General features: G+C 42.4%; 1 protein-coding gene across 1 annotated transcript in view; it reads left to right on the top strand.

The window, feature by feature from the left end:
• Nucleotides 1-22,325: 22,325 nt before the first annotated feature.
• ACP6 (acid phosphatase 6, lysophosphatidic) overlaps nucleotides 22,326-27,629 on the top strand; it is an 84,788-nt gene continuing 79,484 nt past the window's right edge. The window contains exon 1 of the mRNA XM_089691906.1: nucleotides 22,326-22,417. The gene's annotated coding sequence lies outside the window, so the exon portion shown is untranslated. The remainder of the gene's footprint in view (nucleotides 22,418-27,629) is intronic.

Raw genomic sequence — 27,629 nt, 5'->3', positions numbered from 1 at the left:
AAGTTGGATGTTCCCAAAGTGCTGTATCAAAGCACATTAATAGAAAGTTATGTGGAAGGGAAAAGTGTGGAAGAAAAAGGTGCACAAGCAGCAGGGATGACCGCAGCCTGGAGAGGATTCTCAAGAAAAGGCCATTCAAAAGTGTTGGGGACTTTCACAAGGAGTGGACTGAGGCTGGAGTCAGTGCATCAAGAGCTACCACACACAGACGAATCCTGGACACGGGCTTCAAATGTTGTATTCCTCTTGCCTAGCCGCTCCTGAACAACAAACAACGTCAGAAGCGTCTTACCTGGGCTAAAGAAAAACAGACCTGGTCTGTTGCTCAGTGGTCCAAAGTCCTCTTTTCTGATGAGAGCAACTTTTGCATCTCATTTGGAAACCAAGGACACTGAGTATGGAGGAAGAATGGAGAGGCCCAAGGACCCCGAGTATGGAGGAAGAATGGAGAGGCCCAAGGACCCCGAGTATGGAGGAAGAATGGAGAGGTCCAAGGACCCCGAGTATGGAGGAAGAATGGAGAGGCCCAAGGACCCCGAGTATGGAGGAAGAATGGAGAGGCACACACTGCAAGATGCTTGAAGTCCAGTGTGAAGTTTCCACAGTCTGTGTTGATTTGGGGAGCCATGTCATCTGCTGGTGTTGGTCCACTGTGCTTCATTAAGTCCATGGTCAACGCAGCCGTCTACCAGGAGATTTTGGAGCACTTCATGCTTACTTCCGCAGATGAGCTTTATGGGGATGTTGACTTCATTTTCCAGAAGGACTTGGCACCTCCCCACACTGCCAAAAGCACCAAAACCTGGTTCAATGAGCGTGGGATTACTGTGCTTGATTGGCCAGCAAGCTCGCCTGACCTGAACCCCATAGAGAATCTATGGGGCATTGCCAAGAGAAAGATGAGAGACATGAGACCGAACAATGCAGAAGAGCTGAAGGCCGCTATTGAAGCATCCTGGTCTTCCATAACACCTCAGCAGTGCCACAGGCTGATAGCTTCCATGCCACGCCGCATTGAGGCAGTAATTGCTGCAAAAGGGGCCCAAACCAAGTACTGAGTACATATGCAGCTTCTACTTTTCAGAGGTCCGATATTGTTCTATGTACAATCCTTGTTTTATTGATTGCATGGAATATTCTAATTTTCTGAGATTGTGGATTTGGCGTTTTCATGAGCTGTAAGCAATAATAATCACAATTATGACAAATCACGTCTTGAACTATCTTACTTTGCATGTAATGAGTCTATCTCGTATATTAGTTTCACCTTTTAAGTTGCATTACTGAAATAAATGAACTTTTGTACGATATTCTAATTTTTCGAGTTTCACCTGTGTATGTATGTGTATATATATATATATATATATATATATATATATATATTCCAAAACACACTCCACACACATGACACTATTTGCCCACTTTAGCTTGCAAAATACCTTCTCGTTTCTAAAGCATTCTCCAATGTGACATCTGATCTCATGCGAGAAAATCGCATTGGCAAAGGGACATTTTATAGACATAGCTGGAGGGGAAACTAAGACTTCATAGAATGTTCCAGAAATAGAAAAGATGCTGATAGACAGAACACATAAACATTGCTAAAAATAGGTATATAGATAAATCATACATAATTCACAGAGGCATAAAGGCATCACATTTAGTGTACAATTTAGGTAAAAACCGTATATCAGTTGATCAACATATAAACAGATTGCTAAGTACATCTTGCAAATTATTGTGTGCTTTATTAGGTGCCTGTTCATGCACATTAAGTGTACTGGTACAATAAGGTGCCATTCATTCTTTAGTACCTTGCCATGCATTGCACTGTGCTGTAATGCACGTCCATCAAAAGGTGTGTTGGTGTAGCTGTTATGAATGAATGGCACCGCACTGCACCAATGCACCTAGGCTACACTCATACCATGGTGCATCCACACAAAGTGTATTAATGTGCATTGTGTTAGCGGTTCATGCGGAATGTTCCCATCAAACACTTGTAGCTAATGACTTGTAGCGGTATGGTGACGACTACCAGCTGGGAACCCATATCAACACAAGGCATATATCACAAACATACATGCCTAAGGTGAGATGCTGCATGGCCCCCAAAACGTCACAATCCTCTGTGATATGATCACTTTAATAATCTTTTGGACACTGTTTCAAAGATCAGTGGTGTGCTGCAATATATGTTTTGACTTGTGTTTGGAGTTTGGGCTCTCTAGGTCACTACAATGCACCAAATTATGTGCATGTGACTTTTTTTTGACAGGTAGGACACCACAACATATGGTACTGTGCATTGTGGTGTGCTAAAATGCTTATCTGTGGCAAGGTTGGTACATTGGGGTGTTATTAAGAATGAATGGCACCACAACCTACAACATGCTAATATGCACAGTCCTGGAGTGCAAAGGTGTGAACCCAGCCACAAATGAATGGTGTGAACGTTTGTAAAGTGAACATTTGATTTCTTCATGTAGGGAAAAGTAACAGCTTCATTTTGTTGGAGGCCCCACCAGCAGCACGCACTCACCTTTGCTTCACTACTCTGTTATTTCATTTGGCCACCAGAAGCGAACAAAAATACTTGATACTTCCAAGTGTGGAGAGCATGTGATTGACTTCCCTTCACTCCCTTCATGTGATTGCCTTCCCTTCACTTCCATCATATGATTTCTTCCCTTCACTTCCATAACGTGATTGACTCCCTTCACTTCCATCATGTTATTGACTTTCCTTCACTTCCATCATATGATTGACTTCCCTTCACTTCCATCATGTGATTGACTTTACATTCACTTCCATCATGTGATTGACTTTACATTCACTTCCATCATGTGATTGACTTTCCGTTCACTTCCATCATGTGATTGACTTCCCTTCACTTCCATCATATGATTGACTTCCCTTCACTTTCATCATGTGATTGACTTTCTGTTCACTTCCATCATGTGATTGACTTTACGTTCACTTCCATCATGTGATTGACTCCCCTTCACTCCCTTCATGTGATTGACTTCTCTTCACTCCCTACTTTTGATTGACTTCCCCTCACTCCCTTCATGTGATTGACTTCTCTTAATTCCCTTTATGTGGTTGGCTTCCCTTCACTCCCTTCATGTAATTGACTTTCCTTCACTTCCTTCATGTGATTGACTTCCCTTCACTTCCTTCATGCGATTGACTTTCCTTAACTCCCTTCATGTGATTGACCACCCTTCACTCCCTTCATGTAATTGACCATCTTCACTCCATGTGATTGACCACCCTTCACTCCCTTCATGTGCTTGACCTCCCTTCACGTGATTGGCTCCCTTTCACTCTCTTCATGTGATTGACTTCCCTCTCACTTCAGTCATGTGATTGACTTCCCTTCACTTCCTTCATGTGATTGACTTCCCTTAACTCCCTTCATGTGAATAACCTCTCTTCACTCCCTTTGTGTGATTGACTTCCCTTCATGTGTTTGACTTCCCTTCACTTCCTTTATGTAATTGACTTCCCTTCACTCCCATTATGTGATTGACTTGGCCGCGCAGACACATAGGGACAGGAGAACGCTCATGGCCCTGCATATTTATTTATTATTTCAGGTACTTATATAGCGCCGTCAATTTACGCAGCGCTTTACACATATATATATTGTACATTCACATCAGTCGCTAACCCTCAAGGGGTGTACAATCTAAGGTCCCTAACTCACATTCATACATACACATACTAGGGACAATTTAGACAGGATCGAATTAACCTACCAGCATGTCTTTGGAGTGTGGGAGGAAACCGGAGTACCCTGAGGAAACCCATGCAGTCACAGGGAGAACATGCAAACTCCAGGCAGGTAGTGCCGTGGCTGGGATTCGAACCAACGACCCTAGTACTGCCAGGAGGAAGTGCTAACCATTTAGCCACTGTGCTGCCCGTTATATGCTCCATTCTACTTTATTGCTCGTGTTAAACTTCCTCGACTGGAGACAATTGGTCTTCCTGGAAGTGATTATATATCTTCGTGAATTTTGGGTAGGGCATAAAATGTGGAAGTCTTCAGAACTCCTATGTCTGCTTTGAAATCACTACTTGGCTTTAGGCCCCATCGATTATCTCAAAGTATTCTATATAACAGGAGACAGAAAATATATGCATAAAAGGTTTTTATGAGTGGCATATACTGGATGTTCACTCAATTCTAAAGAATGTAATTAATAAATGAAGGTTTCAAGGAACATATTGATGTTTAGGTAGTACTTGTGAAAGACCCATTTTTGTTGTTTTGAATTTTCTCTTTTTCCATATTGGAATGAGGGCATAGGATAAAAACCTTAAAACAATAGGGAATTGGGGACCATGGGGCCCCTGTGTCCTCGCCCACACTCAAACCACACCTAAAAAAGCCTATGAAAGGTACCAGGGGCATCACATGGGGCCCCCTTCTGACCCCGGGCCCACGGGCAGTGCCCGAGTTCCCAAATGGTCAGTCCGCCCCTGTATACAACTTTATACTGGTTGTTGTCAATTTATTTTATAAACCATTTGCAAAACTTATTTTCTGCATTACCATAGGTCTTTTTTTTTAAAGAGCAGCTAACAATAGACAGGTGAACGTATAAAATGAGAGCATAGAGCTCTGCCTTATAAATAAAAAATATCCATATGCGTTCATATTTTCCATATATATAATTTCATTTTTTTTAGCCCTGAAAGCAATGAAGGAATAAGATAAGTATAGAAAATACTATGCATTTCTTTTTAGCAGTTGTACAAATACAGGTCACAGTTTTCTTCTTTGACCATGTTGTAGCCTGAAGACATATCTCCTGACTGTGGGAGGAGCTTTCTGCTTCCAGTGACAATTGGAGATGGTCAATGTGGAGTTGCTGTAATTACTGTCATGTGGCATTGACGCCTGGCTGTCTGCACGAAGAACTCTGATGAAAATCCACAGATTTAAAACAAACACACAATTATTGCCTGATGGTAACTGCCAGCTTCAGCTGAGGAGTGCAATCACATTAGTTTAGTGACTTTAATCACGTTGACTTCTTCATTAAACACAATTCCTTCAGGCCAATTAACGAAGATGTCAGCCAAACTACTGAAAACTAAATTTTCTTATGAGAAGAACTTAACATATCTCCCAATGGTAAATGACACATTTGTCATAATTATGAATAGGGATGGGTCACCCCATGTTACCCCTGCATAGGACAACAAATGGGAATACGTCCACCCATATTAGCCCTGCATAAAGACAATGAATGAGGATGGGTCACCCTATATCACCCCATGACAATGAATGGAGATAGGTCTACCTATGTCACCCTGCTCTGGACAATGAATGGAGATGGGTTACCCCATGTCACCCCTACATAGGACAAAGAATGAGGATGGGTCACCCTATGTCACCCCATGACAATGAATGGAGATAGGTCTACCTATGTCACCCTGCTCTGGACAATGAATGGAGATGGGTTACCCCATGTCACCCCTACATAGGACAAAGAATGAGGATGGGTCACCCTTTGTCACCCCATGACTATGAATGGAGATAGGTCTACCTATGTCACCCTGCTCTGGACAATGAATGGAGATGGGTTATCCCATGTAACCCCTACATAGGACAAAGAATGAGGATGGGTCACCCTATGTCACCCCATGACAATGAATGGGAATAGGTCTACCTATGTCATTCTGCATTGAACATTAAATAGAGATGGGTCACCCTACATGGAACATTAAATGGGGATAGTTCACCCCTGGATAGAACTCTAATGGTCTATTTATGTCACCCTTGTATAAAACAATAAATAGAGATGGATATCCTCTTGTCACCCTGCATTGTACAATGAATAGGGATGAGTCACCCTTGCTTAGGGCAACAATTGGGAATATGTCCACACATATTACCCCTGCATAAGGAAAATGAATGAGGATGGGTCACCCTATATCACCCCATGACACAGAATGGGGATAGATCTACCTATGTCACCCTGCACTGAACAATGAATGGAGATGAGTTACCCTATGTCACCCCTACATAGGACAATGAATGAAGATGAGTCACTCTATCACACCCCATAACAATGAATGGGGATAGGTCTTCCTATCACTCTCTTCCCACCCACATCAGGGTTTGCATCTCTGCATGCTTCCTTCAGGTCAGCAGTATGCAGTGCAGGGGTCAGAAGTATGTAACACACTAGTATATGTGTGTATAGTGTAAGGATTGGGATTAGGTAATGTTCAACACAGTGTAAATAGTTGCAAGCATCAGTTATGTACAACATACTGTAGTGCATATAACGCAGGGGTCAGGACTATGGAATGCAGCGTATACAGTACAAGGAGCAGGCGACTTAAGGTACAACATATATATTAACACCTGTTCATTTGCTTGTTAGCACAAATTGCTAATCATCCAATCACATCGCAGCAATTCAATGCATTTAGGCATCTAGACGTGGTGAAGACTATTTGCTGATATCCAACCCAAGCATCAGAATGAGGAAGAAAGGGGATTTAAGTGACTTTGAACGCGGCATGGTTGTTGGTGCCGGATGGGCAGGTCTAAGTATTTAAAAAACTGCTGATGTATTGGGATTTTCACGCACAACCATGTCTAGGGTTTACAGAGAATGGCCTGAAAAGTAGAAATTATCTAGTGAGCGGCAGTTGTTTGGACAAAAATGCCTTGTTAATGTCAAAAGTCAGAGGAAAATGGGAAGACTAGTTTGAGATGCAGAATGCCATCTCTGAAAGCAGAACACATAGAACCTTGAAGCAGATGGGCTACAGCAGCAGAAGACCACACCAGGTGTCACTCCTGTCAGCTAAGAACAGGAAACAGAGGCTGCAATTCACACAGGCTCACCAAAATTGAACAGTAGAAGAAAGGAAACACATTGACTGGCCCCAATCCTTACACTATACACACATATACTAGTTTGTTACATACTTATGACCCCTGCACTGCATACTGCTGACCTGAAGGAAGCATGCAGAGATGCAAACCCTGATGTGGGTGGGAAGAGAGTGATAGCTGGACCTATCCCCATTCATTGTCATGGGGTGACATAAAGTGACCCATCCTCATTCATTGTCCTATGCAGGGGTTACCCTATGTCACCCCTACATAGGCAACCATGCCACGTTCAAAGTCACTTAAATCCCCTTTCTTCCCCATTCTGATGCTCGTTTTGAACTTCAGCAAGTCAACTTCATAACGTCTACATGCCTAAATGCATTGAATTGCTGCCATGTGATTGGCTAATTAGCAATTTTTTGTTACCAAGCAATTGGACAGGTGTACTTAATATAGTGGCCGGTGAGTGTATATTGCCTACATTGTACATTCACTATAGGCTGAACCTGTTGTTGTGTCCTGCATGCACAGCTTCCCTTTAAATAAAGTAAAACTGAACATGGCGTCTTTTTGTTATTAAGGCGATATATCTGTATTGAGGCCCGTTCTGCTGTTGACACCAAATTTTAAAAAACTCTTTGATTTGCACACAGGGTGTCTGACCTTCCTGCAGCCTTCTCCTGCCCTGGGTGTGTTCTGAATTCAATACATTCTTTCACGTGTTTTCAAATATTTCAGGCTCCAAAATAAGCAGTATTGCCCTGAGCCTGAGGTTCTTCTTATGTGACCAAACAGCTGGGATCTTGTACTAAAAACATCTCTGTTAGCACAACACTGTCCATTGATTGCTAGCCGGGCAAAAGTGACAGAGCAAAAGTATGGAAACATCATTCTGCTTAAAGGGCAATGCCACCCAAACAGTTCTATCTCAATTCCAGGTGGACAATTATGGATGCATCACTTTCCTTTTAGGACATTGCCATCCACAAATTAAAGAGGCTCCCCTTGCGTTTTCAGGTGTTACCTGTTGATCCTGCAAGTTCTTCTTTGAAGCTTTTTCTGCTTGTGAATGTTTGGCAAATAAATGTTAGCACTCCTCAAACTACTGAAGGGTTGTCAGGCCTCAAACCTGTGTCTCCTAATCTATCCCTGCCGTGATGTCATGATGCCAATATCCACCATTCTAGAAGTGTCAATGGCAGGGACATAGTCCACCCCCATCAGCCGCAGAAGAAAGTGGATAAGCCTACTGTATATTACTGGATATCATTTTTGTTATATAATATTTACATTTTACCTTTACTTTTCCACTGGGCAAATCTGACTCTTCCTGGGCTTTCCCTAGTAAAAACCCACCTCCAGCACACACACACACACACACTAATGCAGGCCATAGATGGGGAGAAAATGTTTTTTTTAACAAAAAAAAACCAAACAAAGGGTCGTTCAATAGGCCAATGTTACCACCAACAGTAAGAAGAAAAAAAAATCGGCCAATTTTCTTCCCGTCTATGGCCGGCATTTAATTACTTCTGTCCCTGCAGAGAGCCCCACTATTATATCTGACATTAAAAAGTATTGCGGTTGCAACATTGTATCTATTTGTATCCATTTCGGGGGGTTTCCGGATACAAATAGATACATTGTTGCAACCGCAATACTTTTTAATGTCAAATATAATAGCGGACTGGAATTCTTCTTCTTTCTCTTCTTCTTTCTCTTCTTTCTCCTCTTCTTTCTCTTCTTCTTCTTTCTCTTCTGCTTCTTCTTCTTCTTCCTCCTCCTCTTCTTCTTCTTCTTCCTCCTCTTCTTCTTCTTCTTCCTCCTCTTCTTCTTCTTTTTCTTGCAGGTCACGGCTCATGCGCAGATTTTTTATCGGTAAAAAGATCCAACTTTACCGATCAAAAAAATCTGGCAAAATCCAGAAAAACGGCCGACCAATTAACCCATTAACGGTGCAAAAATCGGCTGTTTTTTTTTTCGGCCGAGAAATCGGCCAATTTTTGACCCATCTATGGCCTGCATTAGATTTACTAAAATTGGTGTACTCAAAATCTGGTGCAGCTGTAGATGGTAGCCAATCAGCTTCTAAACTCAGCTTGTTCCATTAAGCTTTGAGAAAAAAATCTGGAAGCTGATTGGTTTCTATGCAGAAGTGAGCCTGATTTTGCACCCTGCAACTTTGGTAAATAAACTCCATAGGCTTTTCTTCAGTAAGATCCCACCTCCAGCACACACACATAATGTTTTTATTTCAATAGGATCCCATCTCCAAACACACACACACACATTAGTATTTTCTCAATAAGATCCCACCTCCAGTACGTACACACACACACGCACGCACGCACACACACACACGGTTAGATTTACTAAAACTGGAGCACTCAGAATCTGGTCCAGCTATACATTGTAGCCAATCAGCTTCAAAACTCAGCTTGTTCAATTAAGCTTTGGGAATAAAACCTGGAAGCTGATTGGTTCATGCTATGGCTTTTCTTCAATAAGCTCTCACCTCCAGCACACACACATTGTTTTTTTTCACAATAGGATCCAACTTCCAGCACACACATGTTTTTTCTCAATAGGAACCCACTTCCAGCACACACACAATTTTTTCTCCAATAAGATCTCACCTCCAGCACACACACATTGGTCTTTCCTCAATAAGATCCCACCGCCAGCACACAGATCCCACCTTCAGCATGTAAATTGGTCTTTCCCCTGATCCACTTTTCCAACACATACTCTACAGTTTCTCCAGAGACTCCCCAGTCTACAGTCAAAACTCCCACCACACAAATTGCGTATTGAACACTGCCCATATACTTCCTATAGACATTGCCCACTGAGTGCAATGTCTTAACATAGTTATAAATGGGGGTTTCATCATCCTGGCCCAGTCATTTCAGACACTGAAGATTTCAAACCCAGAAGAAGGAAGGGAGAAGATGGAAGCACTAATGACAGAGGGGGGGCCCTGGCATCACAATGCTGATTGGGATCATTTACTAGGTAGGTTTTCCATATTGTGCTAAAATGTTGTAAATACTAGCACATTTTGAAAAAAAAAAAGGTTCCTGGGGCCCAAAATGTTCCTTGTTGCGACAGTTTACATCTCTTTTAACCCCTCAAAGACGTGTGTACCATGTATGCAAATATTCTATGGGGGTTTATTTACTAAAGCTGGAGAGTCCAAAATCAGACTCACTTCTGCATAGAAACCAATCAGCTTCCAGGTTTCATTGCCAAAGCTTCATTGAACAAGCTAAGGTTAGAAGCTGATTGGTTTCTATGCAGAAGGGAGTCTGATTTTGGACTCTCCAGCTTTAGCAAATAAACCCCATGGAGTCTAGTCTATATGCCTGCTCCTGCTTGGAACTCATGAGGTCATCGCCCATATCTGAGGCCTGTGTAACTTGGGTGCCCAGATTACGGCCAGTGCACTAGAGGAACCTTTCTGATCACCGCCATTGACAGATCCACCGTAACCGACCACCACTACTCCTTTCCTGAACCTGCTGTTATGTTTTCCACCTAGGTATTGGCTGAGCTTCTATAATCATTTCTGGTATAGTCCTCCAGCACACTGTAGGGCTTTAATGAGGTGCCTAACTGTTTGCAGACTGTAATCAAAGGCGAGAGTTACAAGAACATGGTACAATACTCCATAATACAATACAGTAGATGGCACATTGGCATTCCAAATAATTGGTAGCATAAAGTTCCCAAAAAATGTTAATTATGCAAACAAAGGTTAGAAATTCATGATTTATTTTTATTTTGTTCCCAGCAACAGGTGTCAAGAGGGGGCTGCGGTGCTCAATCATACCAAATCATGGTTACTACGAAGGTCTATGAGGATTCCTTGGAGGAGATGCCCTCCCTGTTGCTACACCTCTTCATATTCATTCTACTCTCTGTAAAACCCTCTCTCTTCCCCTACTATCTCAGCCTTCACTTGACTATTCCCCAACTGGGTGGAACAACCCTGAAGGTAACGTGACCTCCTCTTATATGGTGTATGGATCCAGTGTCAAGGAAAAGGGGTTGTGAAAAACAGCCTACAGTATGTAGGTTTAGCAACCTTTTAATTCTTCATGTTCCACCTAACTGAGGGCACGGCAGGGATAGGTCCTTTTCCTACATACACTGTGCTACAAAGTGTTGTTCTTTTTCATCCCAGAAAGTTGGGAGATACTGTATGCTTATCATTTACAAATTGTTTAGGAAACAGGTGCCCAGCAAATATAGAGATGCATATAGGAAATGTTTAATAATAAACAGAGTCCAAATTCTCAGGCTAATATGGAGGTATTTAGACTTGGATATAGTTCTGACACGCCGAGCACCTGTTCTTTTTTTGTCTGCATCGACATCTGTTCTTTATCATATGACTGCGAATGAACTATTGTACCTTGACGTGTCGATACAAAGCACATACCAGAGCCAGCAGTCACTCACTTTCTGATTAATAACCCAGTCAGAGCAAAGTGCATGCTATGGTGCTTGAAGAATTGAAGTGTATCTAAAGTCATAATGTTCTCTTTTCATTTTGAATAGAGAAGTAAAAGGTTTAAACCCATTTTCCCCTCTGTTTTCCATCTGTGTCCCACTGGAGAGATTTCTTTTTAATTCCTGTCCTGTAGACAGGTCCGGGACAGGGGGTAGGAAGAAGAGGCAGCCACTTTGGGCTCTTCATTATTAGGTGGCACAGAAAGGGCAGAACCTGCATCCTATGCCACTGAAGTAGTTTACAGCTCATGAGGAGTACACTATGTCCTTTCACCTTGGGTGCTACACGACCTTGTCCTGTCTGTAAACACAAGTTGTGAGAGGTAATCTCTCCAAAGTGAGAACCAGAAGAAGTGTCTTCATTGGAAAATCCCCCCTCTATTCCTGTTCTAGTGAGAACTCAAATCTTTGAATTCTCCCCCATGTTCATTCCCATTGACACCCAAAGCTTCAACCAAAGTTGTTTTTTTTTTTTTTTCGTGCATGGTTGCTAGAAAGTTGAGTCACGTTCTAGCTTGTGATATCTTTTGGAGACCCCAGAGAAAAAGTCCTTTCTGAATTCACAATGGATCAGTAGATGACTGGGTGCCACTTCTTGAAGTTATCAGAGCTGCCTTTCTTAACCTTTTCAGCACAGAGGAACCATTGAAATCATTTTCTGGTTTCAGGGAACTCCTGCTAAAAATGACTACATCTACAACTCATGATGCATTAGTGTGATGGTCAGTGGGAAGAATGCTCTTTAGATTTATGGCCAGTGGGAAGAATGCTCTTTAGATTTGTAGTCATTGGGAAGATTTACTCCCTTACAGATAGCTAAAGAGATCAGTGGTGTTTGTGGGAACTTATCTGAGAGGCAAAAATTTCTCACTGCTCTGGGAACATCTGGAGGAACCATAGAGTTCCACGGAACCTTGGTTGAGAAACCCTGTGTCAGAGAGTGACAAAACTTCACTATGACCTTGCGGGAGAAGCAGAACTGCTAAGAAGGGTATGTTTAACCAATGAGTTATCTGTTATTCTGACTTTTTAATTTTCAGGAAATTTCCACCACATTCAGCCAGTGTTTAATTGCTAATGCAATCAAAAGTGATTAAAAGAACTAAAACAACCAACGAATCTGATTGACCTCCAAACTTTAATGATATGGAAAAAAAATTTAGTACATTAAAATACTAATTGTGATTAAACAGTCAATGATCCAACCCAGGAACCCCGTCAAGCAATCTGATAGAAAGCGATGAGATTTTTCACCATGTTCATTCCTGGTTCCCTCAACTCAATTGACCATGGGCTGATCATAAATGGTGGACTATTCACTGGATTCTTTTTCAGTGTGGATGGTAATTGATCAAATGAATGATGGGATTTCAACATTCATGGTCAGCCTATAAAAATACGAAACTGACAGATGAACCTTCCTTTCCTCAAGCACATCCTTTGAGATGAAGCCACAATAATATTGCAAAAAGGGGCCTGTAGAAGAAAATCCTTCAAGATGAACTCTGAGCACTCCCATGCTTCCCTTGTCATCCCCTTTTTCAACTTACCAAACCTTATATTAGTTTAAAAAAATATTCTAAAATGTTAGAAATTCATTAATCTGTGGTCACAGGATACACTGGGTCCTGAGTCTTCCATCCTGTTCCCTGCAGAGGAAGAGGGTCTTTCTTCATATTCCCATATCACTGTTTGGGTGATGAGCCCATTTCTTATTGATTATCCAGCAGCATGGTTCCCTGGAGACTTCAGTGGCAGGAAGAGGCAACCAATTTACTGTGGCACTGGATCCACCAGTTGTGAATGTGTAGGTGTTGCAGGACTTAAGAGCTTCAAAAGGTATGCCAAAAATTCTGGAGGAGATATCAGGGGGTTGGAGGGAATAAAGCTTTGAGTGGAGTTGTTTAAAGGAAATTCAAGCAATATTAGGGCTGCCATTGATGATCTTCTTCTGAAAGTGTTAGGCTGGGCACACACGGGTGAATATCGGCCGACATCAGACAGTTCAGCAGAAACTGACCTGCGTGTACAGCTGCCAGTCTGACAGAAGCTGGTCCAACGACTGGCTTCTGTCAAACAGGCATGAGGGAAAACTAGCATCTGACTGGCATCTGATCTGATTGACTGCAGAGCTCAATCTCAGTCCCATGAAGACAGTCCAGTGAAGACTGAGATTGAGCTCTGCAGTCACTTTTGAAGCAGTTGTTCTCTTATTCTGGGTCACAATCCTGTGCAATGTCCTTTCGTCTCTTTCGGTCAGTTGACCTTGCTGACCATGCTTATGCTTATCAGATGACGTTTTCCCGGAAACTGTAAATGCCATCATAACCTTTGATACTGTAACTGGTGACACGGCAAATAAATTGTCGACTTCAGTCACAGCATATGTGTGTACAGTAGATTAAATTTTCTTTTAATTAGTGATGCAATGTAAATAGAGTGAATGGAGTCTCAGGGAGTTCCAGGAACGTTGTAGAGAAGTCCCAGCACTGCTCTGACATTTCTGTAATCCCCTGCAAAGAATTGCCCACACACCTGCAGATAAACCCTGATTTAGCGGGATATGATTCAACATCATTTTAGGTTCTGGCCCCCCTGGGACATCACCTTCTTGTCCCCTCTTGCCTTGTACAGGCCTCCTCCATCTCCGTAAATAGCACACATAGAACAGCTGCAGCAAAACGCCTTCCATGCACTGTGTCTGTACTGTGCTAATCTCCATCTATGGGAGCACTCCGGAGCAAACAGATCCCCAGGAACAACACTCTGAGGTGGAGGCAGCTTGATAGGTTAGGGTTTAGCAATGTGATTTTGGTGCTGATAGTCCAAAGAGAAAATGGTCCTGTCCTAAGCCCCCCCAAAAAAATAAAAAAAAATACATGTGTGTCCTAAATCAAAACCAACGTGCTCTTAAAGTATAGCTAAAGGCAAAACTTTTTTTTAATTAAGTTTTGGATAGAGTGGAGAGGGATTAGATCCCCTGCTAGGTTTTTATTGCAGTCTGTATCCCCATTAGGGAGATTCACCATCTCTATTTGTCCTGTCTACCATGAAAGTAAAAGAAAATCCCAAATTCTATGTTGTCACCCAACAGAACAGGAATAGAGGGGAAATTTTCCAATGAAGACACTAGTTCTGGTGACACAACAGGATTCTCTCTCGTTGCATGGATTTCCTCTCACTTCCAGTTTTGGCTATGGGACAGGAATTGAAGGGAAATCTCCCCAATGGGACACAGATGGCTATCTTGGACCCCTATAGGGAGATTCACCCTCTCTATGTGTCCAGTTTTAATATTATCATTGAAAGTGAATGCAAATCTCAAATTTTGGGTTGTCCCCAGAACAGGAATAGATGGGAAATCTTCCAATACGGACACTAATTTAGATATTTCCTCACTTTGGAGGGATTTCCTCTCACTTCCTGTTTTGGTTATGGGAAAGGAAGTGAAGGGAAACCTCTCCAATGCAATCACAAATGGCAAAAAAAAAACTTTGCAGGGGTTATAACCCCTCAGTACTCTATTCAAAATAAAAAAAATTTTTTGCCTTTGATTACATTTTAACATTCTTGTGCATTGATCATTATTATCACTGATTATTTCAGCTATGTAGACTACAGAACACCTCCCCCTATGTTATGGAGATGAGAGAGAATAACACTCCAATGCACAACGCACACCAACATGCATGTGAATTGGAGACCAGTGTGAAGGGGCCCTACTGACCCAAAACAAGCATGTAGAAAGCAAAGTCAGAACTCCTAATCTGCACATGGGTTCAGAAAGTTTTAAAAGCAGATGATCAAGCTGACAACCCAGCAGGCGGTGTTTTCAGAAACAACAAGTCTATCAGTGGGGGGTTTCAATCCAAGACAAAACAAAAACCACAAAGTATAGCTAAAGGCAAAACTTTGGAAAGGGTGGAGAGGGATTACAACCCTTGTCAGCGTTTTATTGCTGTCTATGTCTCCATTAAGGAGGTTTGCCCTCTCTATTTGTCCTGTTTACCGTTATCACAGAAAGTGAAAAAGATCCCAAATTTTGTGTTGTCACCAGAGCAGGAAGAGAGGGAAAATCTTCCAATATGGACACTACTTCTGGGATTTCCTCATTTTGGAAGGATTTCCTCTTACTTCCTGTTTTGTCTGTGGGGCAGCAAGTGAAGGGAAATCTCCCCAATAGGGCACTGATGACAGGGGTTATACCCTTCCCTATTCTATCTAAAATGGGAAAATAGTTTTTTCCTTTAGTTCTACTTCAATCATGTGGATAGAAACCTTGAGATCTTCATTCTGAAGGTGACTGAGCTAATAAATGTGCACCATAATTCTGAATTCCTGCATCTTGGAGGGGATTTTCTCTCACTTCCTTGTCACCCAACAAAACAGGAATTGAGGGGAAATCTTCCAATGGGGACACTAGTTCTGGTAACACACCAAAATTCTCTCTCTTTGGAGGGATTTCTTCTCACTTCCTGTTTTGGCTATGGGACAGAAAGTGAAATGAAATCTCCCAATGGGACACAGTTGAAAAAAAAATGATAGGGGTTATAGCCCCCCCCCCCCCCTTACCCTATGCAAAATGTTTTGCCTTTAGTTCTACATTAATTATTTGGGTAGCTACCTTGAGATTTTTATTCTGCAGATGATTGAGCTAATAAATGGAGACACTAGCTGTGGTGACACTTTTGAAGACTGTCCTCACTTCCTGTTTCATCTATGGGGCAGGAAGTGAGGGTAAATCTCCCCAATAGGACACTGATGGGGATTATAACCCTCTCTCACTCCATCCAAAATGAAAAAAAAAAAAAAGTTTAGCCTTTAGTTCTAGCTGCCCTCTGCCCTATAGCAGAAGTACTGCTACAGGGCGGCAGGGCTGTGCAAAATCACGTATATATAAGTGATTTGCAGTTCTGGGTAGGGGGCACGGCCCACGCCGCTGTCGGCAGCTAGAGATCTCAATCACTGGGTCCCGGCCAGCAATTCTCAGCTGACACTTGGCAATCATTGGAGAAAGCTGACAGGGGAGAGACCTGTATGTCAACAACACAGGTATCTCTCCTGACAGCAAGGACATGCTGCTGTGTTCCTCTCTGCACAGCATGTCTCCCTAATAAAACACACCCAGCGCACAGTTAACCCTTTGATCGCCCCAGATGTTAACCCCTTCCTGCCCAGAGCCATTAGTACAGTGTCAGTGCTTTTTATTAGCACTGATCACTGTATTCGTGTCACTGGGGATGTCAGTGGCAGTTAGTCAGTTCCCCACCAGTGTTAGAATTATAGCCGCAGTCCCACTATAAGTCACTAATCACTGCCATTACTAGTATAAAAAAAAATTCCAGTATCTATACCTTTCATATAAACCAATTCATTTACACCTATTGGGATTTTTTTTAAGCAAAGACATGGAGCAGAATATATTTTGGCCTCAAATTTATGAAGAAATTTGATTTTTTAATTTTTTTTTATTGAATGGCCTGGTCAGGAAGGGGGGTAAATCCTCTGGAGGGCAAGTGGTTAAAGGGTTAGTTCACCTTAACTGTCTATGCAGATGAGGGACATCTGTATATATAAAGAAACTGCAGCTTTGACCAAAGTTAACCCCTTGCCTACCAGACACTTATACCCCCTTCCTGCCCAGGCCAATGTTCAGCTTTCAGCCTTATCACACTTTGAATGACAATTGTGCGGTCATGCAACACTGCACCCATATGAAATTTTTATCATTTTTTTCACACAGATAGAGCTTTCTTTTGGTGGTATTTAATCGCCGCTGGGTATTTTATTTTTTGTGCTTTAAACAAAAAAAGAGCAAAAAATTTGAAAAAAACAAGGTTTTTCTTTGTTTCTATTATAATATTTTGGAAACAGATAATTTTTCTCCTTCACTGATGTGCATTGATTAGGCTGCACTGATAGGCAGCACTACTGGGTGGCACAGGTGGGCGGCACTACTGGGCACAGGTGGGCAGCACTGCTGGGGACAGGTGTGCGGCACTGCTGGGTGGCACAGGTGGGCGGCACTGCTGGGTAGCACAGGTGGGCGGCATTGCTGGGGACAGGTGGGCAGCACTGCTGGGGACAGGTGGGCGGCACTGCTGGGCACAGGTGGGCAGCACTGCTGGGCACAGGTGGGCGGCACTGCTGGGCACTGATCATCAGGGCACTGATGATCAGGGCTGATCTGTTTGTAGACAATCGCCGGTTCTTGGCAGTACTTTCCTCATGCTGTGACATTGTGAGAAAAGTGCAGCCGATAACAGGCAACTGTATTTACCTGGTGATCTGCTGTGTCATTGGACACAGCTGATCATGTGGTAAAAGGCTGATGTGATTGGCCTTTTACCACATTATACGATCAGCTGTATCCGTAGGACACAGTGATCGCGGAGATCGCCGGGTGCGCGCCCCTGGGGGCACGCAGGAGGGGGTGTTCTGGGAGGACGTCATATGATGCCCTCCCAGAACTGGACAACCACACTGTAGCCGTAATTCGGCTATAGCGCAGTGAGCAAGTGGTTAAATAATGTTCTTGCTATAGGTGTAGGCCATTTATGTACCTCACGACGCCTGACTGGAAAGCTCCCAGGATGCTGCTTGGACATTGCTAAGAGATACCTAGCTGTTACTGCTCACTTCCACCATCACAGGAGTGAGCTCTATCTCTGATTCAAAGCCCCTCACATGCACTTTCTCTTCCCTGATACAGTAGCTCTGAGCTCAGTGTTTGAGAGCTCACTCTTGTGATGGTGGAGGTGAGCAGTAATGACTAGGCCTCACTTAGCAACATCCTGGGAGTAGTGCACTCAGGCTGCATGAGGTACATAAATGGCCTACACCTATAGCAAGAGCATTATTCAACTTTAGTCAGAGCTCCACAGCCTGTGTTTATCTACTCCTGTGATGGTGAAAGTGAGCAGAATTAGCTAGGAATCTCTTAGCAACGTCCTTAGTAACATCCTAGGAGTATTCCATTCAGGCTCAATGAGGTACATAAATGGCCCACACCTATAGCAAGGACATTATTCAACTTTGGTCAACGCTGCACAGTTTGTTTTTATCTTCAGATGCCCTGGCCTTTTCTGCATAAACAGTTTTAGGTAAAGGTGAACTATGCCTTTAACCAGTTATGACTGCCCACCTGCACTGTACTGTGGATGGGCAAAGAGACGTACGGGTATGTCGCTGCCTAATTCTGGGCTTCGGGTGTGCATGCCCCTCCAACCAGCACCCATTGTGATAGTACACAGCGGGAGCCTGTCAGCAAATCCTAGACCAATGATTCACGGTCGGGACCTGCTGATCGGCTGTGTCCAATCACAGCCCAGAGCTCTGTGTTAGTAAAGAGAGCTCTGTACAGAGGGAGCAATCTGTCAATTTCTCATTCCTGCCTTTGCGGGTGGGAAGCTTAGAGATTGTTTAGTAAAAGCAGCACACATTACACATAGTTAGGCACACATTTAACCCCTTGATTGCCCTAGATGCTAACCCCTTCCCAGTCAGTGTCATTAGTACAGTGACAGTGTATAGTATTGTTTCTGATCACTGTATTAATGTCACTGATGATGTCAGTGGCAGTTAGTCAGTGGCAGTTATACCCCGTACACACGATAAGAAAATCGTACGAAAAATTTAGCGGAACCACTGATCAAACGATTTTCTCTTCATTGATGAGCAGGATGTTTTAACTGGTAACAATATTATCAACAGAAAAATCTGGTCGAACAATAGTGAAAAATGTCGTTTTACATACGAACAACTGATTTTCTATGCGGCGGTATGACGGTCGTACGAAAAAAAAAATCTATCAAGCGCTATCACGAATGAGCGGAAACAGAAGATGACCCGGATGTTTATGTTCAAGGAATCTTTGTAAAAATGAACGAAAAATCCAAATGTTAACAGTAGATTGGCCAATGAGATAATGAAACCAGAATTCTGCAGATTATATTTTACGTATCACTATTTATGTATATAGGTCATGTAATAAACGATATTATACTCATTGCTGGTAATTGTGTATATCGTTCGTTCTGGCTGGAAGGGCGTGGCTACAAGGTCACACGCACACCGCATCACTTCCACTTGTACAAGACGTCAACACTACGTATTGCCCGACGAACAATATTTTTAGATTGGTTAATGTGGGCCACAATTTCGACCAATGAACGAATGCCTCTCGGTCGTCAGGTGACCGATCGGTCGATTTTCTAATCGTGTATTCCCACCTTTAGTATCAGATTGCCCCGCCGCACTCCCACAGTCCCACTAGAAGCCACTGATCACCGCCATTAGTAGTATAAAAAGGAAAAAAAGAAAATTCCAGTATATGTACCAGAGTTTGTAGATGCTATAACTTTCATGCAAACTAATCAATATACACTTTTTTTTTTAAGACCAGGCATTTTCTGGCACTTTTTATTTACAAGTTTAAATCAGTATTATTTTGCTAGAAAATAACTTATAACCCCCAAACATTATATTATTTTTTTTAGCAATGACCCTAGAGAATGAAATGGAGGTTGTTGCAATTTTTTATCTCACATGATATTTGCACATTGGTTTTTCAAATGCAATTTTTTCGGAAAAAATACACTTTAGTGAATTTAAAAAAAAACACACAAAATATACCTCGATTTGTTTTGTAAAATATGAAAGAGGATGTTATGGCGAGTAAATAGATATCTAACATGCCACATTCTATTATTACTCACGCTCGTGGAATGGTGACAAACTACGGTACTTAAAAATCTCAATAGGCGACGGTTTAAAAAATTTTACAGGTTACCTGTTTAGAGTTACAGAGGAGCTCTAGCGCTAGAATTATTGCACGCGCTTTAACGTTCGCGGCGATAACCAACATGTGTGCTGGAACCACCATTTACATATGCATGCGCGATTTATGTATGCGTTCTCTTCTGTGCATGAGCAGAGAGGGATGGGGGCACTTTAAAATATTTTTTTCTTAGTTATTTATTTTTATTTTTACACTGTCCCTTTATTTTTTTTATCATTTTTATTCCCATTACAAGGAATGTAAACATCACTTATAATAGAAATATGCATGACAGGTCCTCTTTAAGGAGAGATCTGGGGTCAAAAAGACCCAGAACCTTTTCTTTACCTTTAAAAGCAAAAGATAAAAAAAAATATTTTTTTTTATCTTTCGCTTTAGAAAAGAAAACAAATTGTTTACATCCGCTGCCAAGTGTTGTCATGACATCGCTCCGGTCCTCCATCATGGTATCAGTGACCATAGAGTCTCTCAAAGCCTCCATCTTCAGCCAGCCACACCGTCGGATCATTTCTTGGGCGCGCTGGTTTTAGCGGTAAGCCTAAGGGCTCGTTCACACTTGACTTTTTTTCCAACTCTTGCCAAACGCCCCTATAGCAGTTTGGCGTTTGTGAAGTGTTTTTAACGCTCTGCAAATGCTCCAAAAATGCCGTACGTGCAGTTTAGCGGCAGTTGGTAGGCGTTTGCCGAGCGTTAAAAATGCCCCACAAATGCCTACAATGAAGTTTGAATGGTGTTAACGCTCCGCAGATGCCTCGCAACTGCACCACAAATGCTGGCCAGGGCAGAGCGGCACCATAGACTTGAATAGGAGGCTTCTACTCCTCCTGACTCGACCAGAGGCGTCCGTTTTACCGCGACGCTAACGCTTCCGTGTGAACAGCGCTATGTGCTGCAATGTGCAGAATTTTCAGAGGCGTTTGGAAAGCGGTAAAAACGCTTCCCAAACGCCTGTCTGCCGCCTGCTGACAACGATAGTGTGAACGTAGCCTAAGAAACACCAGAGTGAGGGGTGGGATGTCCCCTCCTGCCACTACAGAAAGTCGTCCGTCGGCTGAAAAAAAAAAAAATACTGGGATTATGGCCCATAACCTCTTGACAACCGCAATGTCATACCTCCCAACTTTTTGAGATGGGAATGAGGGATACCTATTAGTTACTGTATGTGGGCATAGGACACACCCCCTGCCACACCCCTTAAAGGAGAATTATACTAAAAAAAAATAAACAATTATGTAAACCCACAAGAGCTTTTTTTACCACGACTATTCTTTTATATTGGCTTTTGAAATCTACAAATGCAGCAATTTAGAAACTGGATGAAAGGTTTAGCACTGGGAGACACTTTCTGAAAGATAGAACGTGCACTTTATATACAACTATATAGATCAGACCAAAATGAGGGGCAAATGAGGAGGAAGGAGGGACAGAGGGACTTTGTTCCAAATCAGGGACAGTTGGGAGGTATGCGCAACGTACATCCTTATTGCGGTTGTCAGGTGATTAAAGACATGTAGCCGAATATATTTTGGACAAAAATGTATGAAATTTGATTTTTTTTTAAATTATTATTTTATTGGATGTAATTTATAGCAGAAAGTAGAAAATATTGTTTGTTTTTCAAAAATGTTGGGGATCAAATACCAACAAAAGAAAGCTCTATTTTATTTGGCTACAGCATTGCATGACTGCGCAATTACCGGTTAAAGTTGCGCAGTGCTGAATAGCAAAAAAAAATGGCCTGGTCATGAAGCGGGTAAAACTTTTCAGAGCTCTGTTTTGGTAACCACGCAGATTTCCAGGCTCAGCCAACTCCTAGAAGTAACCTCCCAGGGCTGTGAATGCCATGTAACCAGGCTCTGCATGCAGAAGATGCAGAATCTCCATAGTGAAACGCAGGCTCCCCTTTTTTAATATCAAAGTTGGCTCACAGAAAATGGCGGCGCCGTAGACCGCTCTGGAGACCCAAGAATGAAAAGCTAGTCAAGACCTCTAGCGGTCAGAGCGGCGAAGACCAGCAGAGAGCGGGAGCACGCGGTGCATCTTGGGGGATGTAGTCTGTTTGATAGGAGTCCATTCATGAGCGCTGTACTGAGCCGCTGGTTGGACTACATTACCCAGAATACCTCGCCTTCGGCTGTCAGAGTCCACCGAGTGAGACAGTGTGGTGGCTGTGGAGTGTGCCAGGATTCGGGGATCACACAGCAGAAGCCCTCTGCCCAGGCTGGACACCAGATGTAGGTTTGGGAAAGACTCCCCCCCCCCCCCATTCATTCCCCTCCTATGTTCTGGTGGTACCTTGTCACCTCTCCCCCTGTCCTGCTGTTTGTAGTCAGGATTTCACTGTCTCTTCCCTTTAAGTGACTTTCTTACAATCTATGTGCAACATAGAAATGGGATTTAGCTGGTCTTTGTCCCACAGGAGAGATTCCCTTTCACTTCCTCTTTTGGAGACACAACAGGAAGTGAGAGGAAATCCCCTCTTAGTTGTCACCACAATAAATGTCACTGCTGACAGATGTTTGCTCACCATCTGTTCCAGTGACAACACAACATTTTACATTTCCCCACCCTTTTAGACTACAGTCATCAGGACAAATACTGGGAATCCCACCGTGGACTTAGATACCCGACAGGGGGTATAACCCTTCCTCAGTCTGTCCAAACTGTATACAGAAGTCATGACTTTAGATACCTTTAAAGCAAACATTTCTGCAGGGGGGTGGGGGTGTTGAATGTAGTATATAGGGATTAGAACCCCTGTCAGCTTTTATTGCAGTCTGTGTCCCCATTAGGGAGACTCATCCTCTCTATTTGTCCTGTTTATCATTATCACTGCATGTGAAAGAAAATCCCAAATTTTGAGTTGTCACCAGTACAGGAAGAGCGGGGTATTCTTCCAGTGGGCACACTAGTTCTGGTGACAACCAGGGATTTCCTCTCACTTCCTGTTTCAGCTGTGGGAAAGGAAGTGAAGGAAAATCAAATCTCCACAATGGAACATATATATATATATAACTAATATAGGTCACACCCTCCCCAAATCTGTCTAAAATGGGAAACAAAAGAATTATGTGGCTGGAAATCTTGAGATCCTTTTTCTGAAAACGATTGGGCTAATAGTACATGGGGACACTAGCTCTGGATTCCTTGGAGGGGATTTCTGCCTATGGGACAAGAAGTGAATGGAAATCTCCCCAATGAGACACAGATGGCAAAAAACCTGACGGGATATAACCTTCCCTTACTAAATCTAGAATTGGGAAAAAAAGTTTTGCCTTTAGTTCTACTTTACTTGTGTGGATAGATCTTTATTCTGAAGAGGACTGAGCTAATAATAAATGGGGGCACTAGCTCTGGATTCCTGCATCTTGGAGGGTTCCTCTCACTTCCTGTTTTGTCTATGGGACAGGAAGTGAAGGGAAATCTCTCCAATGGGACACAGATGGTAAAAAAAACTGACGGGATATAACCCTCCCTTACTCGATCTAGAATTAGTTCTCATTTAATCATGCAAATGGAAGCTTTGAGATCTTCATTCCGAGCATAATTGAGCTTATTAATGGGGACACTAGTTCTGGTGACAACTTGCAATCACTTCCTGTTGTGGATACAGGACAGGAAGTGAAAGGAGATCTCCCCAATGGGAAACAGATGGAGAACGCATGCGCGGTAAGAATGGGAGGACGTCATCAGAACGAGAGAACGTCCCTCATATTACTATATGGCGGGCGGGAGGTGGTTAACTAAACAAATATGCTACAAAGATGCTGCAAGCAGGATTTTTTACACTGTAACGGAAGCGCAGTGCCCCAGTGAGATCACCTACGTAGACATACATAGGGAAGCATTTTTCATGAGCTGTTCTTGCTTTTTTTTTTTTTTACAAAAAAACCTCTTCAAAAACTCCTCAGTGTTAAGGTAGCCTAAGGAGGGAATTCTTCCCAATGACCATCACACTAATGTATTATAAGTTGTAGATTTGGTCATTTTTAGCAGGGGTTCCTTGAGACTAAAAAATTATTTCATGCTGAAAGGGTTGAGAAAGTCTGATATAGATGAAAACCTTGAGATCTTTATTCTGAACATGACTGAGCTAAAAAATGGGGACACTAGTTCTGGTGACACTTTGGAGGAATCTCCTCTCACTTCCTGTTTTGGCTATGGGACAGGAAGTGAAGGATAATCTCCCCAATGGGATCATTGCATGTGAAAGAAAATCACAAATTTTGAGTTGTCACCAGAACAGAAAGAGAGGGGGAATCTTCTAATGGGGACACCAGTTCTGGTGACAACCAGGGATTTCCATTCACTTTCTGTTTCAGTTATGGGAAAAGAAGTGAAGGAACATCTTCCCAATGGGACACAGATGGCAAAAAATCTGACGGGATATAACCCTGCCTTACCATATATCAGTGGTTCTCAACCTTCCTAACAGTTCCTCATGTTGTGGTGACCCCCAACCCTATAATTATTTACCAAGTAATTATAATTCATGAGTGTTGTTTTACCTCCAATACTGCTGCTTTCAACACAGTAGCTGCTTTCAACACAGTAGCTGCTTTCAACACAGTAGCTGCTTTCTACACAGTAGCTGCTTTCTACACAGTAGCTGCTTTCTACACAGTAGCTGCTTTCTACACAGTAGCTGCTTTCTACACAGTAGCTGCTTTCTACACAGCAGCTGCTTTCTACACAGTATAATATATGTGTTTTCCGATGTCCTTAGGTGACCCCTGTGAAAGGGTCGTTCGACCCCCAAAGGGGTCGCGACCCACAGGTTGAGAACCGCTGATATAGAGCAAGATTTCTCAACCAGGGTTCCATTGAACCCTAGTCTCCTCCAGAGGCTGCTAGGAGTTCCTTGGGCAATGAGCAATGTCTACCTTCCAGATACGTTCCCACTGACACCATTGGTCTTTTTAGCTCTCTGTAAGGGGGGAATTCTTCCCAATGACCACAAGTGTAAGGATCATTCCTCCTGCTGACCATCACACTAATGTATCATGAGTTGTAGATAGATCCCTGAGACCGCAAAGTTGTTTCAAGGGTTCCTCCATGTTGAAAAGGTTGAGAAAGTCTGATGTAGATGAAAACCTTGAGATCTTTATTCTGAACATGTCTGAGCTTATAAATGGGGACACTAGTTCTGGTGACACTTTGGAGGAATTTCCTCTCACTTCCTGTTTTGGCTATGGCACAGGAAGTGAAGGGTAATCTCCCCAGTGGGACACCAATGGCAAAAAAACCCCCAAAAAACTGATGGGTTATAACCCTCCCTTACTCTGTCTAGAACCGTGCCCTATATAACATCTAGAAGGGAAGGCTGGAACTAATGGACTTTATAGACTCACAAACTTCAAACAATAATTGTTTTTTGTTTTTTTTTTAAACCTTGATTATCTTTATTACAAAAAAGTTTATATATATATATATATTTACTAATTCATAAAAAGTAATACTAAATATACATCACAAACTGAAAAAATGTCGCACCCTAACAAGAGAAAGTGAAATACATAAACCTCCTGGCAATCTCAAAAGCTATTAAGGTACCAAAAGACCACCGATGACTGAGATGATCCTCTACATAAATATGTATGTACATTCCCAATGGGGTTTATTTTCCCGATTTCAATTGAAGTTGGCTCTACATGTTTCGCAACTGAACGTCGCTTCTTCAGGAGCTGAATGGGAGCATCTAAATGGATAAATAGGACATAGGTTTTAGATATACATATCCGCATAACACCAAAAGGTATGTCTTTACAATTGTTATATATCCTCACAATAAAAAGTAGTTGTGACGGGAGTGACTTTTGGGGGTGGGGGGACCCCTGTATCATCTCTTATGTGTAAAGGCACCCTGTGCCTGTTAGGGGGTACAGGGTGCTCTGTCGTGATATTGTGTAGACATGTATAGGTTTGGTGTGGGGGTTGTCCATTGTTCACTGCCAGGTGCTGCATCCCATTGTTCTATTGTGTCTTGCTGGCCAGCAAACTATTATGGGATGTATGTGTCCCTGTATTGTCTAATGCCATGTGGTTGTTCCCTTGTTCTATTGTGTGTCTTGGTTTGGTGGGGGGTGTTACCAGCAGCCCTTCCCCCCAGTGGGTCGGCCTGGTGATGTGTTTCCTGTTCCTGGTTGTGTTTCCCCTCCCTGTGTATATATCTTGTGTTTGTGTAAAAATAAAGCAGTTGACTTCCTGTCTTAAGAGAGTCTGGTGCTGTCTATTTCCTGCATGATCAGCGGTGGGGTCCATGGATTTGGTTTGGAACGGGGCGGACTGACAACTCATGGGGCCCCTGTGTCCTTGCCTAAACCCAAAAAACCCTATGAAAAAGGTACCAGGGGCATCTCATGGGGCCCCCTACTGACCCCGGGCCCTCAGGCAGTGCCCGAGTTTCCAAATGGTCAGTCCACCCCTGGTTCGGACAGGAAAGCTGGAGTCTACTGGAAATACCCAAGCACGGTCTGGGTCCGGTTCCGTTACAGTGGTATTGATTATATACCACCAAAGGAGAAGATGTGCTGGATCTGGGGGTCCAAACATGGGGGCACATTATGAGGCCAGGGGCAGCACCATGATGCACAAATAGTTGCAGTCTAATAGGAGTGAAATACCCAAAATGTATGATAGTTGCAATATAACAAAACATCCAGTCTCCAAAAGAAGTTTAGCACAGGGACACATACTTAGCCATCGAGCACAATCAACGGTTTTACAGCGGCTGTTTTTGGCTTGTGACATTTTTTTCTACAGCCAGTAAACCGCCCCAGCATGTTATCCTATGTGTCCATGTACACATAGACTGGAATTAATGTTTTTTGGCTAGAAAACCCCCCCCCCCCCAGGACTAGCGGGTTTCTAGAGTTTTTCAGCTGTAAAAACGCTCTAACGCTGAAAAACACTGCAAAATGCAGTAAAATGCCGCAAACTGTTGTTTCTGGATTTTTTTTTTTTACCCAAAACATTTTTTTTATGGTAAAAAAAAAACAACTCTAAGAAATGCAAATGTGGAAAAAACGCCACAAAACACTAAAAAAAAGCTGAAAACTCATGTTTTTAACCACTTCCAGTCCGGACACTTTTACCCCTTTCCTGTCCAGGCCAATTTTTAGCTTTCAGCGCTGTCACACTTTGAATGACAATTACGCGGTCATGCAACACTGTACCCATATGAATTTTTTAGCATTTTTTTGAGACAGATAAAACTTTATTTTGGTGGTATTTATTCACCGCTGGGATTTTTTTTTTTGCTATGTAAATGAAAAAGTCCAAAAAGTTTGAAAAAAAGTGTTTTTTCTTATAAAATTTTGCAAATAAATAATATTTCATCATAAATCTTGGTCAAAATGTATTCCGTTATCTTTTTAGTAAAAAAAAAACCCAAATTAATTTATAACCAAAATGACAATTTTTAAAAAATTTTTTACATTTTTATTT

The sequence above is a fragment of the Staurois parvus genome, unplaced genomic scaffold, assembly GCF_062004578.1.
Source record: "Staurois parvus isolate SC_StPar_1 unplaced genomic scaffold, SC_StPar_1.0 ptg000574l, whole genome shotgun sequence".
Lineage (NCBI taxonomy): Eukaryota > Metazoa > Chordata > Amphibia > Anura > Ranidae > Staurois > Staurois parvus.
The sequence above is the reverse complement of the archived record's forward strand: the minus strand, read 5'-3'. Positions and strand labels throughout refer to the sequence as shown.